Raw genomic sequence first — 16044 nt, 5'->3', positions numbered from 1 at the left:
CTCTGGACGACCTAATTTGTTTATTTGAAAGGGAGGGGAGGCAATTCATATATTTATTTCTAATCTCAATTTGTCTGACGCCATGGTATTCTACTCATCTCTGAGGCACCTCCTTGCCTCCTACAACGACTATTAGGCGTAAAGACAATTAAGAAAAAAAAGTATATATATACACTAGGTGTTTTCTGACCCTCTACTTCACATTAGGCAGATCCTCGTCAACTGATGTGAGTTTGAACGACTCGAAGAAGACTTCGCCTCCAGTATTCTAGACTTTCCTAAACACATTTCCTTTATTTTGTCATTCAGTTTCTCAACGCAAGATGCAAAGGTGGATGGAGGCTCTCAAATCGGGCTGTAACCGAAGTCGTTTCGACTCACTCGAACTCGCAACATCTTACGAGACTCGGCCTTGACTCTACACTCAGCATCCCGGTCGTTCCAGCACCCTACACTATGATGCTGTGTCGTCTCCCGATGGACAGACCGGCGACTCTGCAGTGACATCTTGTAAAGAGACATAGTTTAATGAAAGAGTACCAGTACCTACTGGTACACTTAGTACCACGGGATCGTGTGTTCGTGCGGTCAACTCGTCGTCTCGAGAACAGAAAACGGACGCACCACATACGGTCTAGACCAGTGCCTTTTATTTTTTATTTATTTTTTTAGCCTCGATACACCAAAGCTCAACTCCAAGTCAACTTGATACTCCTTCTCCAATATTAGCCTACTGCTCCCGACTTTCTTGTTTACTTTGAAAGTTCTTTCATTGGGATTGTAACACTCCACTCGGCCGGTTCCGACTTGTCTTTCGCAAGACACACAAGAGGTAACATCAAATGTTAAGAGACTCAATTCGAAACCGGTTGAGTGAAGTGTTACGATCCCAAGAGAGGCACTTTCAAAGTCCCGTGTTTCCCTACCCGCGTCTTCTCTTACCTGTCTATACAAATTTTAAAAATCAATGTGCTGTAAAAAAAAAAAAAAAGAGAGAGAGAGAGACCGCTGTGAACAAACAGCTGAATTCCAGGTATTCTTTTTATTTTCACTTTCAATAAGTAAATAAAGTATATCTTTGCTCTTCTGCCAACTCGCATAGGGATTTTTACTACACGTTTAGGCCACGCCAACTCGTCAGACATTATGAATGGGGTAATTTCGACGTGAGAGGGAGGGCCACAACAGTTTCTTGTGGGGCGAGATGACTATCTTCACTGTACCTCGGGAACACGTGAACTTGTTTACAAAAATTTTTGCCGTAGCACGGAAACGGGACTTGGGTGCATCATCAACATTGTTCGCATGAACCGCACTTTACTTGCTGCAAGAACCATTACTTATTTTATGGTTTAGGTAAAGGGGGGGGGTGTTCTGTGTTGGAGTTTGGAAAGAATCTCTAAGCCATTTAACAAAGTGAAACAAATATATAGTAACAATATCTTGAATAAGGCACTCAGCAAAAAGGGGAAAAAAAAATCTTGGGATTGAAACTTGCCGGATAAAAAAAAAAAATCAACTCCAGATTTAATAGCATATGTGCACATGTGTAGTGGTAAAGTCAGGTGAAGGCTTATTTAAAATGACATTTATGAGTCATCCAGGTATCCGTGCCGGTTATGCCAAACATCTGAGCTCGCTCGATGGTGCTCAGATGATAAGGACTATGTGCACCGTCGCCGGCGCAAGATGGAATCTGCATCACGACAGCGTCGCTGTGCAAGGGTTCAAGAGGGCAATTCTGTCAGGGATGACCTTTCTGTTTACTGCATCTTCTTGTTAGATCGTCCCAACTTACAAATTGTGAGTTTTGACCTGAAAACTGTTGATCTAAGATTAGTAACGATTTTATTTATCATAATTACTACTACTATCACTACTACTACTATTATTATACTATTACTACTGCTACTACTATCAATATTATTGCCCTTATTGTTATTATTATCATGGTTTTGTCGCTCTGTTATGTGGAATAAAAATCACAGATTTGACATCCTTACCACCAAAGCACATGCCGTGTCCATGGTGCGTGTGGACTTACTGTTATTATGTTATTCACTCGTAGCACAAATAACTGAAAAATAAGAGAACTTACTGCCCGAGGCACGTCACTGCTCTTCTTCTTCTTATTTTCTGTGCCATTTGCTATACAGACCAAACTCTTGGACAATAGGGGCGGTGTGGGAGAAGGGGGGATCTTGGGGGGGCATTTACTCTAGCCGACGCTAGACGCCTTCATTGGGCCCAAGACGTTTCCAAGGAGATCAGATGTTTATCGATCAAATATCCTCACTTAACCGTTATACGGTTCCCTTCAGCTCAAGAACGCTTCTGATCTAAAGGGGATAAGAATATCAATCAGATAATTTTGCTTTACCTCCTTCTGTGGTTTGGGATTGTTGACACATTTTCTGTGGCTAAACAACTTTATTCCGTTAAAGAAAGTTCTGGTTCAGAAGTGGTCGAGACTGTACAATGCCGTGACATGCTTTTCAACCAGACGCAGAAATTCTAGACGGGATGATAGTTGAAAACATGAGGATAGACAGTTCTTGAAGGAAGTGTGAAGGGAAGGTCAGTAATATAATAAATTCGAAAAGTAACAAGGATCTACAATTCAGGAACGGCCACAAGGTGTCACAGTGCTGTTTGATGGGACTATAACCTTTCTACAAATAATAACAGTAATGAAATTATCCGATTTATCCGAGTACATGTCACCAATGTTGAGATTAACCAATGCAGATTGTTTAACGGGACTGTTTTTATAACGTTTCTAATGACAAATGGGAAAACTGAAGAGATCCCAGTACACGTTGAATTCTTGCAGTGTTCCGACACTATCTATGTTGTTTAATTCTAGATGAGTTTTTTTGCCTGTTTGCCCTGGGTAAATCTTTTCACAATCTCTGTAAAAAGAATTTTGCATGTGGCTCCACTTCAATTTTTTCAGCGAATTCTTTGAGTAATTTCTTAAATGTACATTGATTACCATGATTTTAGTAAATGAGGAATTTGGACAAAGTTTCTACTGAAAGGTAACTCTAAAAGCGTGGGCTGAATTTGATAAAAAAATATACGATTTATTTATAAAAAAAAAAATTGGGTACTAGCTGAAACTAATGTTACAAATATACTCAAGTTCCTTATCAATAAATTCAGGGCCGCATACACACCTGGAAATATTAAAAAAATATAAAAATATACGATTTCTTTATAAAAAAAAATTTTGGGTACTAGCTGAAATTAATGTTACAAATATACTCAAATTCCTTATCAATAAATTCAGGGCCGCATACACACCTGGAAATATTAAAGAAATCACAGAATTATCAACATTGTCATGTGGAGCCGAATAATAATGAATATATGAAATAATATTAATAGGTTTCCTATAAATACTAAATTTAAACTTTTTACTTCCTCTCTGTATAAAGGCAAATTACCATCATTTTCACGATTCCAAAGTGAATTTGATGGAGGGAACCAAGTTACTGACAGATTTTAAAAATGGATCTGAAGTGAACGCCAGGACGCTAATCAAATCTGAAACAAGCACAGAAGATTAGGAATATTGAAAAGCGTAACATTTTGTTTTGGTATTTGTGAGTAGGCTCTCATTTTCGATTGCAGACTTTAAGGGAGACTTCTGACCCACGGTAGAGTTGCCATTCGTAAAGTGCATATTCATGAAAGCCATTCTATCTTCATACTTACGACATGCATTCTTTGCAGCGTCGAATTCCACTGGTCGAATTTCAGCTCTGCGAAGATTCGTTAGAAAAAGAAGTCAAATTATCAATTGTAGATGAATGCATTCGTTGATAAAATAGAAAAATATAAATTTAACAATATTTGGAAAATTATACAGTCCCGCTCTTCTGAAAGAAAAAAAAAAAATTGAAATGAAATGATGGTAGTGATATGAACAGAAATGCTATTTTTTTGTTCCGATTTGTTCCCGTACTCGATGCTGCATCTTTATAGCGATGAGACACAGCACAGGTCGCTGTGCCATTGTGTTCGTCTGCCGGACTGCTATCTCATGCTGCAAAGTCATTATACTGTAAGTATGTATAGATAATCTGTCTTTTAGAGGGGGTCTAACGGTTCGTCGAACGCGGTTCGACATACACGTGTTTGAAGTGATGTGTGAACGGGGTATTTGGTTGTCGAACACGTTGGTTAAACCCCAAATTTACAAAGGATTACAAAGGCAAAGCATGCCGACAGGAGACCTTTTGATCCATATCTAGGTCGGATGCAAAAAAAAAAAAAAAAAAAAAAAAAAAAAAAAAAAAAAAATAATATTAATAATAAATTAAAACTATAACAATGTAAATAACAATTAAAATACATAAATAAATGCATTGGTATAGTTGAATAACAAACAAACAGGTAAATAGTAAATGATAATAAATTGACATATAACTAATAATAAATGAAAATCAGACAGACAAATTATAACAAAACAAAAACAAATAATATAACATAAATTATAATAATTACAGCATCTTACTTAGGTATTTATCTAAATGATTCTTAAAGCTTCGAACTGAACTACATTGCACTACCTGTGCAGGAAGTTTATTCCATTCATTAACTACACGGTTGGCAAAGTTGTTTCTACCTACTTCCAAATTGAATCTATTTCCGGACAGTTTGAGACCATTGTTTCTTGTCTGATTCTCATTCAATGTGAAAATTTGGTCACTTTTGATGTTGTCAATTCCCTTTAAAATCTTAAAGACCTGTATCAAGTCACCTCTGAGTCTACGCTTTTTTAGGGAAAACAGATTCATGTGCTTAAGTCGATTTTCGTATGATTTATTTTTGATATTTGGAATCAGTTTTGTGGCTCGCCGTTGTACTTTTTCCAGTCTGTCAATGTCTTTAATGAGATTCGGTGACCATACGGAAACAGCATATTCCAAATGTGGACGAACTAACGATTTATATAGCTTGTTAATGAGTGATGGACTTTTGAAATCAAAAGATCGCGCAATCAATCCCAGAATCTTATTTGCTTTCTCAGAGGCTGAAATACACTGCTTGGATGATTTGAGGTCGTTACTGATAATTACGCCGAGATCTTTTTCACTATCCACTTTTGTTAACGAATTTCCAAATAACTTGTAATCGTACTTGCTGTTATTTTTACCTATGTGCATTACCTTGCATTTACTTGTGTTAAATTTCATTAGCCACTTTTCAGACCATTGCTGTAATTGATCTAAATCTTCTTGAATATCTAATTGGTTTGAGTGATCATTTGCCACTCCGCACAGTTTTGTATCATCAGCAAATTTGGAAACAGTAGATTTTAGTCCATGGTCTATATCATTTATATATACTATGAATAGAAGTGGCCCAAGAACGGAACCCTGAGGAACTCCACTTGCAACACTTTTCCATCCAGAAGTTTTTCCATTTAAAACAACTCTCTGTTTTCGACCTTTCAACCAATTACTAGTCCAACCTAATAGGCTACCACTTATTCCATGCAAAGCTAATTTAGTAAGTAGTCTTTCGTGTGGGACGGTATCAAAAGCTTTTGCAAAGTCTAGATATATTAAATCTATATTGTTTCTTTTGTCATAATTCGAGATAACTGTGTTGTAGAATTCGAGTAAGTTAGTCACGCAAGAACGTTTCCGTCTGAAACCATGTTGGCTCTCATTTATCAAACGGTTACTTTCTAAATGATATTCGATAGCATCTCTGATGATAGTTTCCATTATTTTTCCTACGATCGAAGTCAAACTAATAGGCCTATAGTTATTTGGTTTCTTTTTGTCACCTTTTTTGAATATGGGAGTAACGTTAGCTAGCTTCCATTCTCTTGGGACATCTCCGGATATGATGGATTTCTTGAAAATAATTTCTAATGGAACAACAATCTCATTTTTCATTTCCTCTAAGATTCTTGGATGCCAACCGTCAGGCCCTGGTGTTTTATTAACTTTGAGTTTGTCTATACACCTTTTAATTGTTTCTTTTGTTATATTTACCGTAGTGAGTAAGTTTACCCCAGACTTTTCACAGGTTTCAGTTTGGAATTCACTTTGAGGTGTTTCGTTTACGAATACCGAGCTAAAATAATTGTTTAAGAGATTACACATTCCTTCATTTGAATATTCAAGTTGACCGTCAGCAGATAATAGTGGACCAATGTGATTCCTAACAACCTTTTTATCTCTAATGTAACTATAGAATTCTTTGGGATTATCTTTGGATTTCTCAGCGATGTTCATTTCGTATTGTCGTTTTCTTTTTCTTATTGTCTTTTTTAAATCTCTCTGTATTGATACATAACTTTCATAGTCATTAGATGCACCCGAGCACTTATATTTCTTATAAGCCTGTCTCTTTTTAGCAATACTTTTTTCAGTTTCTTTGTCGAGCCACTTTGGGCGAGCCTGATTTGGGGGACGTCTGTCCTTAAAAGGAATGTAAGTTTGAATCATCTTAGTGAGCGTATTTTGAAATATTTCCCACATCTGATCTATAGGCCTTTCGTTTAATTTTTCCTCCCAATCTGTAAGCTGAAGCTCCTGACGTAGTTCTATGAACTGAGCTTTACTGAAATCGGGTATTTTAGAAGCACAAGTATCTATTCTAAAATTGTTTAGGAGTTTGAATCTGACTAAGTTGTGATCGCTATTTGCAACAGATTCACCGACTTCTACATCAGTTGCCATGCTTTCGCGGCTAGTGATCAATAAATCGAGTAAGTTTCCATATCTTGTGGGCTCTTTTACATGCTGAATTAAGTAATTGTCACCAAGAAAATCAATCAAGCGACTACCTATATGGCCATGTTCAAGGGTCATCCAATCAATGTCAGTAAAATTGAAATCACCCATTATCAATAAATCCCGGTTGCAGAAACTAGACAGTTCTTGAAATAACAGTTTGTCGTCTGCTAATGATAATGTCTTTGGCCTATATATTACACCTATATTCATTTTTTGTCCATTTGTTTGGGTTAACTCAACCCACAAACTGTCATATGCATCCTGTTTCACTTTCTCTAAAACACAAGCATGAACATTGTTTTTAACGTACAATAGAACACCCCCACCTTTCTTGTGGTTTCTATCCTGATGAAAGTGTTTAAATCCCGCAATATTAAATTCAGCTTCGAACTCTGTACCATTTAACCATGTCTCAGTTATTCCTATCATATCGAGATTTTCGCTTTTGACATACGCCTGTATTTCTTGAAATTTGTTCCTAATACTACGAGCATTAAAGTACATAGTTTTAAGAAACTCCTGATTATTTCTTTTTGACACATTTTGAGTTTCAATATCATGTCTTATATTATCATTTTGTTTTTTATTTATGCCTTGCTCTATATTATTATTATTTGGTCCTTCATTGACATTCAATGCCTCATTAACATTTCTCCTATCAAAATTAACATTTCCCCCATCACGGACATCTGGTCGATTACGGTCATCCGATCTATTTTGTACATTTTGTCCCCCTACGTCACCGTGATTCACGCCGGCCTCCCGTCGTTCAGTGACATTATGTCCGGCATCCCGTTCACACATCACTTTAAACACGGGTCTGTCGAACCGCGTTCGACGAACCGTTAGAACCGTTTACCCCCTCTTAGTCCGCAATTCTACAAGGTTGCTTCAGACCGCTCAGTGATAAGAGCGACATACCCAGGTGAGTTTGGTGAAACAAGTTTGGCATATCTTAATTTGGCGATACGTAGTTTGGCAAAAATATATTTGGCAAAAAGTAGTTTGAGAAAATTTGGCAAAACTTAATTTGGTGAGATGTGGTTTGGTAAAAGTTAATTTGGCGAAATGTAGTTTGGCAAAAATTTATTTGGCGATATTTTGATTGTCAAAATTGGTGAAATGTGGTACTGCAAAAATTAACTCGACAAAATATTTGACATATCTTAATTTGGCAAAATAAAGTTTTGCAAAACTTAATTTGGCGACATATATTTTCGGAAGCGTTCATCTGACAAACTTTAGTTTAGGAAAAGTTAACTTGGCGAAATACAGTTTGCCAGAAACTTGGCGAAAAGTTACCTATGTTAGTTTTTTTTTATCAAGAAGTCTTCAGGAAAATAACAACTGTCAGTGCCATTTACAAAAAATCAATGAATAAATAGACAAACAAATAAAATAGTTACGAATCTTAAAGAAACAGTTTTGAGGTAAAAACTCACATTTTGTAAGTTGGGGCGATCTGACAAGAAGATGCAGTAAGCAGAAAGGTCATCCTTTACAAAATTGCCATCTTGAACCCTTGCACAGCGACGCTGTCGTGATGCAGATTCCATCTTGCGACGGTGCACATAGTCCTTATCATCATGCTTGTTGCCAACTCACTGAACACCATCGAGCGAGCTCAAATGTTTGGCATAACCGGTGCGGATGCCTGGATGACTCACAAATGTCATTTTAAATCATCCTTCACCTGACTTTACCACCACACATGTGCACATATACATTCAACCCGGAGTTGATATTTCGGCAAGTTACAATCCTAAGACTTTTTTTTCCTTTTTGCAGAGTGCTTCAAGATATCATTGTTACTATATATTTGTTTAAGTTTGTGAAATGGCTTAGAATTTTTTTCCCAACTCCGACACAGAATACCCCCCCCCCTTTACCTATACCATAAAATAAGTAATGGATCTTGCAGTAAGTAAAGTGCGGTTCATGCGAGCAATGTTGATGATGCACCGGAAACTTTTGTGGCCCTCCCTCTCACGTCGAAATAATCTTGTACATAATGTCTGACGAGTTGGTGTGGCCTTTACGTGTGGTAAAAATTCCTATGCGCGTTGGCGGAAGAGCAAAGATATACTTTATTTACTTATTGAAAGTGAAAATAAAAAGAATACCTAGAATTCAGCTGTTTGTTCATAGCCATCTTTTATTACAGCACGTTGAATTTTAGAATTTGTATAGACAGGTAAGGGAAGACGTGGGTAGGGAAACACGGGACTTTGAAAGTGCCTCTCTTGGGATCGTAACCCTTCACTCAACCTGTTTCGAATTGAGTCTCTTAACATTTGGTGTAACGTCTTGTGTGTCGGTTGTCCATTACGTTAGTATCCCGTGAAAGAGCTGTACACTTCCTGTAGAAAAAAAAAATGTACGGGGGTCATAGGCTCCCGCCCCGTCATGCAGCCGGTTCATACAAAACCAAAATTTAGCTACAGGAGGCTGACGGGAGCTATGGACGGGAATGTGTGACCCCAGCATAAGTGTACCAGTAGGTACTGATAATCTTTCATTGAACTGTCTCTTTCCAAGATGTCACTGCAGAGTCGCCGGTCTGTCCATCGGGAGAAGGACACAGCCTCATAGTGTGGGGTGCTGGAACGACCGTGATGCTGAGTGTAGAGTCAAGGCAGAGTCTTGTCAGGTGTTGCAAGTTCGAGTTAGTCGAAACGACTTCGGTTACAGTCCGTTTTGCGAGCCTCCAACCGGTCACCTTTGCATCTTGCGTTGAGAAACTGAATGACAAAATAAGGGATTTTTTAGGAACGTCTAGAATACTGTAGGCAGTCTTCTTCGAGTCGTTCAAACTCACATCAGTTGACGAGAATCTGCCCAATGTGAAGTGGGGGTCGGGAAACACCTACTATATATATATATTTAGATTAATTGTCTTTACGCCTAATAGTCGTCGTAGTTCAATAGATTCTTTCCCCGGGGAAAGGAGATGCCTCAGATGGTGAGCAAAATACCATGACGTCAGGCAAACCGAGGTTAGAAATGTCTCTAATTGAAGAAATGTCAGTGTTGTTCTTTTCTTCAGCGCTTCTTTGATCTCCACAGATGGTCATGTATGTTCCATCTGCACGTAGTCCAGGTGGTCCGGTCGTATTGTTTAATGATACCAAGGTGAGGCGCATTGGGCGGACCAGTGACCCATGTATATGGTTGATGATAACTGAATTTTTGAAATCCAAAGATCGCGCTGATGATCCCAGTATCCTATTTGCTCTCAGGCAAAAATGCAATATCTAGGTGTTGTAAAGTCGTTACTGCTAATTACGCTAAATTCCTTTTCATTCTCCATTTTCTCTAATCGTCCTTAGTATTACTTGTGTGCTTGGAATTACGTTTAGATTAAATTTCGTCAGCCATTATTGAAACCATGGCTGTAGACCAGAAGTGACCAACCCTTGACATGTGTCCAGAACCAGACAGCACGCGAACGACATATTCCCGCACGCAAAACCCAGAGCTCGCTTTAAAACAAACAAGGCACAGAATACATAGATACACTGGCAAGAAATACATTGCAATTACATAGAGCTTAGAGCTACTCTGACTACATTAGGGACAATTATAGTCCATTTGCATTACTTGTATTTGACGGATTCAGCAACACTCTATCAACCAAAGATAGTACACATACAAGAAGGAATGGCCGACCTGGAAGAAAGGTGACCTCCACTCCGGGATAATCCTTAAGGTGAAGAAGCACGAGTTCTTATCGAATTCAGGAAAACAAGCAGCGATTCATCAACTTCCTCACTGAGAAACTACATGTAAATAGAGTCGAGGTTCACAAAGCACAAGACGATGAAGGTCTGTTGATTGTCCTGACGGCTGTTGCTACATCACAAAAGGCTCCTATTGTACTTGTTGGAGGAAAAGACAGACTTGATTGTAGTTCTCTGCTACCATGCAAAAGATGCTGATCTGTATTTCAAGCCAAAATTAAAAGGGTCAACATTAAGTTGCCGCAAGTATTTGGATATGAGATAGTATAACACGCAACATTCTCTCTCTTCATGCCATTTTGGGATGTGACACCACTTCAAGGATATCTGGGGTGGGCAAAGCTGTCGCAATGACGTTGATAAAAGAGTAATCAAATTCCCAAAAGCAAATAGAGGTATTCCACGACCCGAACTAAAAAAAAAGAGAAATAAAAAAAAATTGTACAAGCCGGCGAAAAAGGCTTTATTTTGCATCTTCAAGGGGGTGATGATACTTTAAATGGTGTTAGATTACGCAAGTTTCAGACACCTTTGTGCATCTTCAGAATATTTTACCAACATCAGCTTTTGCTAAGTTCTACAGCCTACTCCAAAATCGCTGCAAGAATTAATCAGGGGTCAGTGATTGATTGCAGAACATTAAATTAAAAGTGCCGTCGTCAAGGTCTTGATTTATTCATGGCGTGTTCAGAGTGAGGCGAAAGCTGTTCAAATAAATTGCGAGATGTAAAGGACGAGGAATCAGATACAGATACATAGGTTTCATCGGTCACAAAACCATGGTAATTCGTCGTATAAGAAACCTTTGCCAACCGTGTAGTTAATGAATGGAATAAACTTCCTGCACAGGTAGTGCAATGTAGTTCAGTTCGAAGCTTTAAGAATCATTTAGATAAATACCTAAGTAAGATGCTGTAATGATTATAATTTATGTTATATTATTTGTTTTTGTTTTGTTATAATTTGTCTGTCTGATTTTCATTTAATATTAGTTATATGTCAATTTATTATCATTTACTATTTACCTGTTTGTTTGTTATTCAACTATACCTATGCATTTATTTATGTATTTTATTTGTTATTTACATTATTATAGTTTTTATTTATTATTAATATGATTTTTTTTTCTTTTTGGCATCCGACCTAGATATGGATCAAAAGGTCTCCTGTCGGCATGCTCCGCCTTTGTAATCCTTTGTAATCCTTGGCAGTTTCAATCTTTTTACGGGCAGAATGAGCAGTTCATAAACTATCTTTTGTTCTTAATAGTCTTATAATGATGACATGTAATACCAAATATATATAGGGTTTTGGTGCAATTAGGTTGGTTTAGGGGACAAATAGTAGTGCTATCAAAAATTGTGCTATTCTTTCTGAAAGAGGAAACAAAAAATCCCAGGACTACATACAAAATTTGTTAATATACCATGAAAACTGCTAAGATATAAATTCATGATTTTGCCTTCCAAATTAGAAGGCTCGTTTTTTGTCCCTTTCAAAAAATATGTTCGACCAATTATATAAAATTAGATTTCATACGATGTTTCTGTTGTACTTTCCCAACCTGGGTCAAACCATATCGTCACTGGATTACCGACATTGGTTGGTGTCCATCGATGTTGAAGGAAATGAAAATTGAAGCTATTATCCCAATAAGAATTATTTTAAAACTATCCCGAACATGGAAACAAGAGGCTCAGGCTCATTTCGTATCCCAAAAATATTGTAAAACTCACTCGGCATCACCAACGCGCCAGTCGACCTCGTCACCCTGATTCGTTACAGGAACTTGTTATCTCAGGTGAATGGGTATCAACTGGTGGACCAGAACCACAACCATTTCTGATATATGACAATGGTCCAGTGACAACCGTATTATTGCTTTTACTCTGTACAGACTCTGCGACAGTTAGCGAGATCAGACCTCTGGATAATGGACGGAAATCTTACCATGTCTCCTCCTAAGCTCACTCATTTGTGTGTCATTCGTGTTCCTCTTCTGAGACACTGCTGTCTCCATTGTTTATGCATTCCTGCAACGCAAGATCCAAAACGATGATGGAGCAAATGATTTGCGATCATTATTCCGCTAGGTTGGTTGTCACAGTCACCCAACGATATGGCGTGCGATCCGGTGGATTCAAGCTGACCATGCTGTTGTAGCTACTTAGATCCGGTGGATTCAAGCTACCATGCCCAAACGAGACCCTGCCCCCAGGAGCAAACCTAACCAGGAAGGACTGGGTTACCATAAACAGAGGAAGAGCCAAGATGGGCAAAACGAGAGAAAATCAACACAAGTGGGGATACACCAATAGCCCCCAATGTCCCTGTGGCGAAGTACAGACGATGGTCCACGTCCTCCGGGAATGTCCATCGAGTCCCCATTGCTCCGACCAAGACCTTAGGGAAGCAAATGAAACTGCCCTTATATGGACACGGTTCTGGTGCGACAAGATATAAAAATAGCTACTTAGATGCTGCAAGAATCTCGGGGTGAGCTTCCCAAGGAACGGCAGAAAAGGGTCTACAAGACTCTACGGGCACGTATGAAGAACCTTTGCCTAAACCGGGGTTGGCTACAACATTCGCTGGAAATCTCACGCGAATGGATCTTAAGCAGTATAGCAAAAAATTTAAACAAAGTTAATGTAAACATTTTTAAATTGAAATGTTAAACACAATGACAAGTAATGAAATTAGATTTTAACACATTTTAACTAATTGTACTGAAAAAGTTGCCATAATAAAGATATTACATTTTAACGGATTTTTAGCCTGTTCTACTGTGCCATTATTTCCTATGCTGAAAAATATGCAATTTTTTCCTGTGCCATTTTATTTAGAAGCTGTATGGAGGCGAGTTTAAAGGGTGAGTATCTAGAGCAAGTGGAATTTTCTGAAGTATTATTAGGTAGCATGTGACAAATGGAGGAGTAGAGGTGAATCACAGATTAAAGGTGTCAGGGCCCTGGTAGAGTGAAAAGTTTTATGAGAAATCGTTACTTCAGGAAGAACGCGAAGGGAGGGTTGGATAAATGTAAACTTTCTGCAGGGGCAGTGCAGTGTGGTACAGTTCGAAATTTTAAGAATTATTTAGATAAGCACTTTTAAGCAAGATTGATTGATTGATTTGTGAAATTTTTGGCTCGAATGCCAAGCTCTGGAGCCGGTAGGCCATTCAGCGCATAACTGTCTCATATAAATAAAAATTAAAGTAAAACAGTAAAAACAATAAACATTCACAAAAACACATCACAACAACATACACTCACAAGCACTCATATACACAATCTTAAATTTCATAAAATAAACCGATGTCTTTCAAAAACTTTACAACATTCTTCACAGGAGCTTCCTCCACTTTTAAGCAAGATGCTGAATGCCTGCCATTTATTTCATTTTTTTCGTTTATTCATTAGTGTTCATCCGTTTATTCATTATTATTCATGTTTAATTTTTATTGTTTGTTTATTCACTTATCCATTATAAATTATTATTTTCTCTTTACTTATTATTTGTCATTATATGTTTATTTATTTTGTCAATTTACCTATTTTTTTCCGGCATGATCTTCATTGTAATCCTTTATGGGGGATTGTGCCTATGGTTGTGGGGACCAGACTGACTAGAAAGATGCAGAAAGGCGGAGCCTAGATTTATTTGAGATAAAATGTTTAAAGGGAGTATAGTTGGTGTTACGAAGATGGATAGAGTTAGAAACGTAGTGATGAGGCGCAGAGCAGGGTTGGGATGAGAGCTATCGTATTGCTGAGAAGGTTTGGGCATGCGGAAGGAATGGGTGAAGGAAAACGAGCATTGAAAGCAGTAGTGGACTAAATGTACACAAGAAGAAAAATGAGGCGGCGGTCGGTCACGTGACCTCATGGGCGGGTGGAATGACGTCATAGTGCGCAGGGCAGTGTCCCAGTGAGATATAAACGTTTCTCAGAATGGTAACTAGGGGGTTTGGTAGGTGCAAGGGTGAGTGCAGCTAACCAGACGTACTTTGTCAGTCTGTTCGTTTGAATGCGTTTTGCGCAGGTTACGTTTGAATGGGGCAGAGACATGGAACATAAGAGAAGAAGAGAGAAGGAGTTTGAATGTGTTTGAGAAGTATGATGGGGGTTACTAGACTAGATAGAGTGAGAAATGAGGAGGTGAGGGGGAGAACAGGGGTGGAAAAGGAGCTGGGAGATAGGGTTGATGAAAGAATATTAGGATAGTTTGGACACATGGAAAGAATGAGTGAAGAAAGACTAGTAAAAGAGGTGTGGAAAGCAGATGTGGAGGAGTGAACATGAGGGGACGTCCTAGGATGAGGTGAATGGATAGGGTGAAGGGGGCTTTGGGGAGGAGGGGAATGTCTGTTGAGGAAGGATAGGAGAGGACAGAAGACAGGGGTGAATGGAGAATGGTTGTATATGGATGATGCTGTGATGCATGAGGTGGAATGGGTGGGGGATGGGGGGTGAGGTAGTATGTGTGAGCAAAATTTGACGCAGCCCGAAGGGATTTCTCCCCGTCCTCTCATTTTATGCAATGGGGGGACGGAGAGGGGAGGTCGCCGATTTAATGAAGCGGCCTTGCTGTGGATGTGCTGTGTCTTGCGACACTGCTTCTGACCCAGGGCAGTGGACAAGGTGCAGGGATGACCCGTCATTCAGGAGGTGCTAAGATAAGAGGGAGGGTGGAGGGGTGTGGAGTGTATTCAGGGATGGAATGGGTGCGAATAATTTTATGCCTTTTTCTTTTTGGCTATCCCCCTTGTAAGGGGGAAAGAGCCTTGGTATATGTATGTATGTACGTACGTTTGAATCTATGTGAAGGAAGTCTTTGTGTGTGTGGAAGCTATACCTACAACTAAAGTTAATAGAACTTAGAATCACTTACACCATACGGTAATAATAATGCTTATCTTCTTACAGATGTTGGAAGTGCATCAATTTTTTTTTCAAAATTGCAAAATAAAAGTACCCACTGGTGACCACGTTTGATCAGCGGAGGAGTTCTTGTAAGGATACGCTTGAGCATCCAAGAAATGACGTGACATGAACATTGCAATTCACTCACAGCTGCCTTTGGATTGTTGAAAGTCTCGGCGACTTAAATGTCCACTTGCCAGCAAAAATGGCTGCCCCCATGCGTTGAGAATGGGTTGTAAGTAGTTACAACAGGAAGAGAGTAAATTACAAGAGGAATCTGGGACACTTCATCGGGACTAGGTGAAGACCGTCTGATAATATTCAATATACAATTGGTCTAATAACCTCGCGCTCGTAAGTAATAAACTGTCTTATATACTCTCTCATCTCATCAAAATTGTCTCTCCTGAAGTCCGGTACTAGAACGTTATTAGTGCTATTTAATTCTCTCCAATTAATATCAAATATTATTTCTTGATTATCATTAAGGCCTAGACTATCTCCTACTTTTACGTTACTCGTTAGGTGCTCATTATTAGTTAGAAGTAAGTCCAGAATATTCTCTCCCCTCGTAGGATCGCCAATCCCTTGTTTTAGTTAAGTATCCTGCACCGCATC

At 38.6% G+C, this 16044-nt stretch overlaps 1 long non-coding RNA gene across 1 annotated transcript; it reads right to left on the bottom strand.

Annotated features, from left to right (window-relative positions):
- Positions 1-1492: 1492 nt before the first annotated feature.
- On the bottom strand, positions 1493-8348 carry LOC143026185 (uncharacterized). The gene is made up of 3 exons (XR_012966451.1): positions 8204-8348; positions 2099-2339; positions 1493-1822 (listed from the first exon to the last, which is right to left on the bottom strand). It is a non-coding gene; the product is annotated as an uncharacterized LOC143026185 (long non-coding RNA).
- Between the last annotated feature and the right edge of the window lie 7696 nt (positions 8349-16044).

Source organism: Oratosquilla oratoria, chromosome 6 (assembly GCF_046742065.1).
Source record: "Oratosquilla oratoria isolate Oo_2021 chromosome 6, ASM4674206v1, whole genome shotgun sequence".
Taxonomy (NCBI): Eukaryota; Metazoa; Arthropoda; class Malacostraca; order Stomatopoda; family Squillidae; genus Oratosquilla; species Oratosquilla oratoria.
Note: the sequence above shows the minus strand (reverse complement) of the source record. Positions and strands in the feature narration are given on the sequence as shown.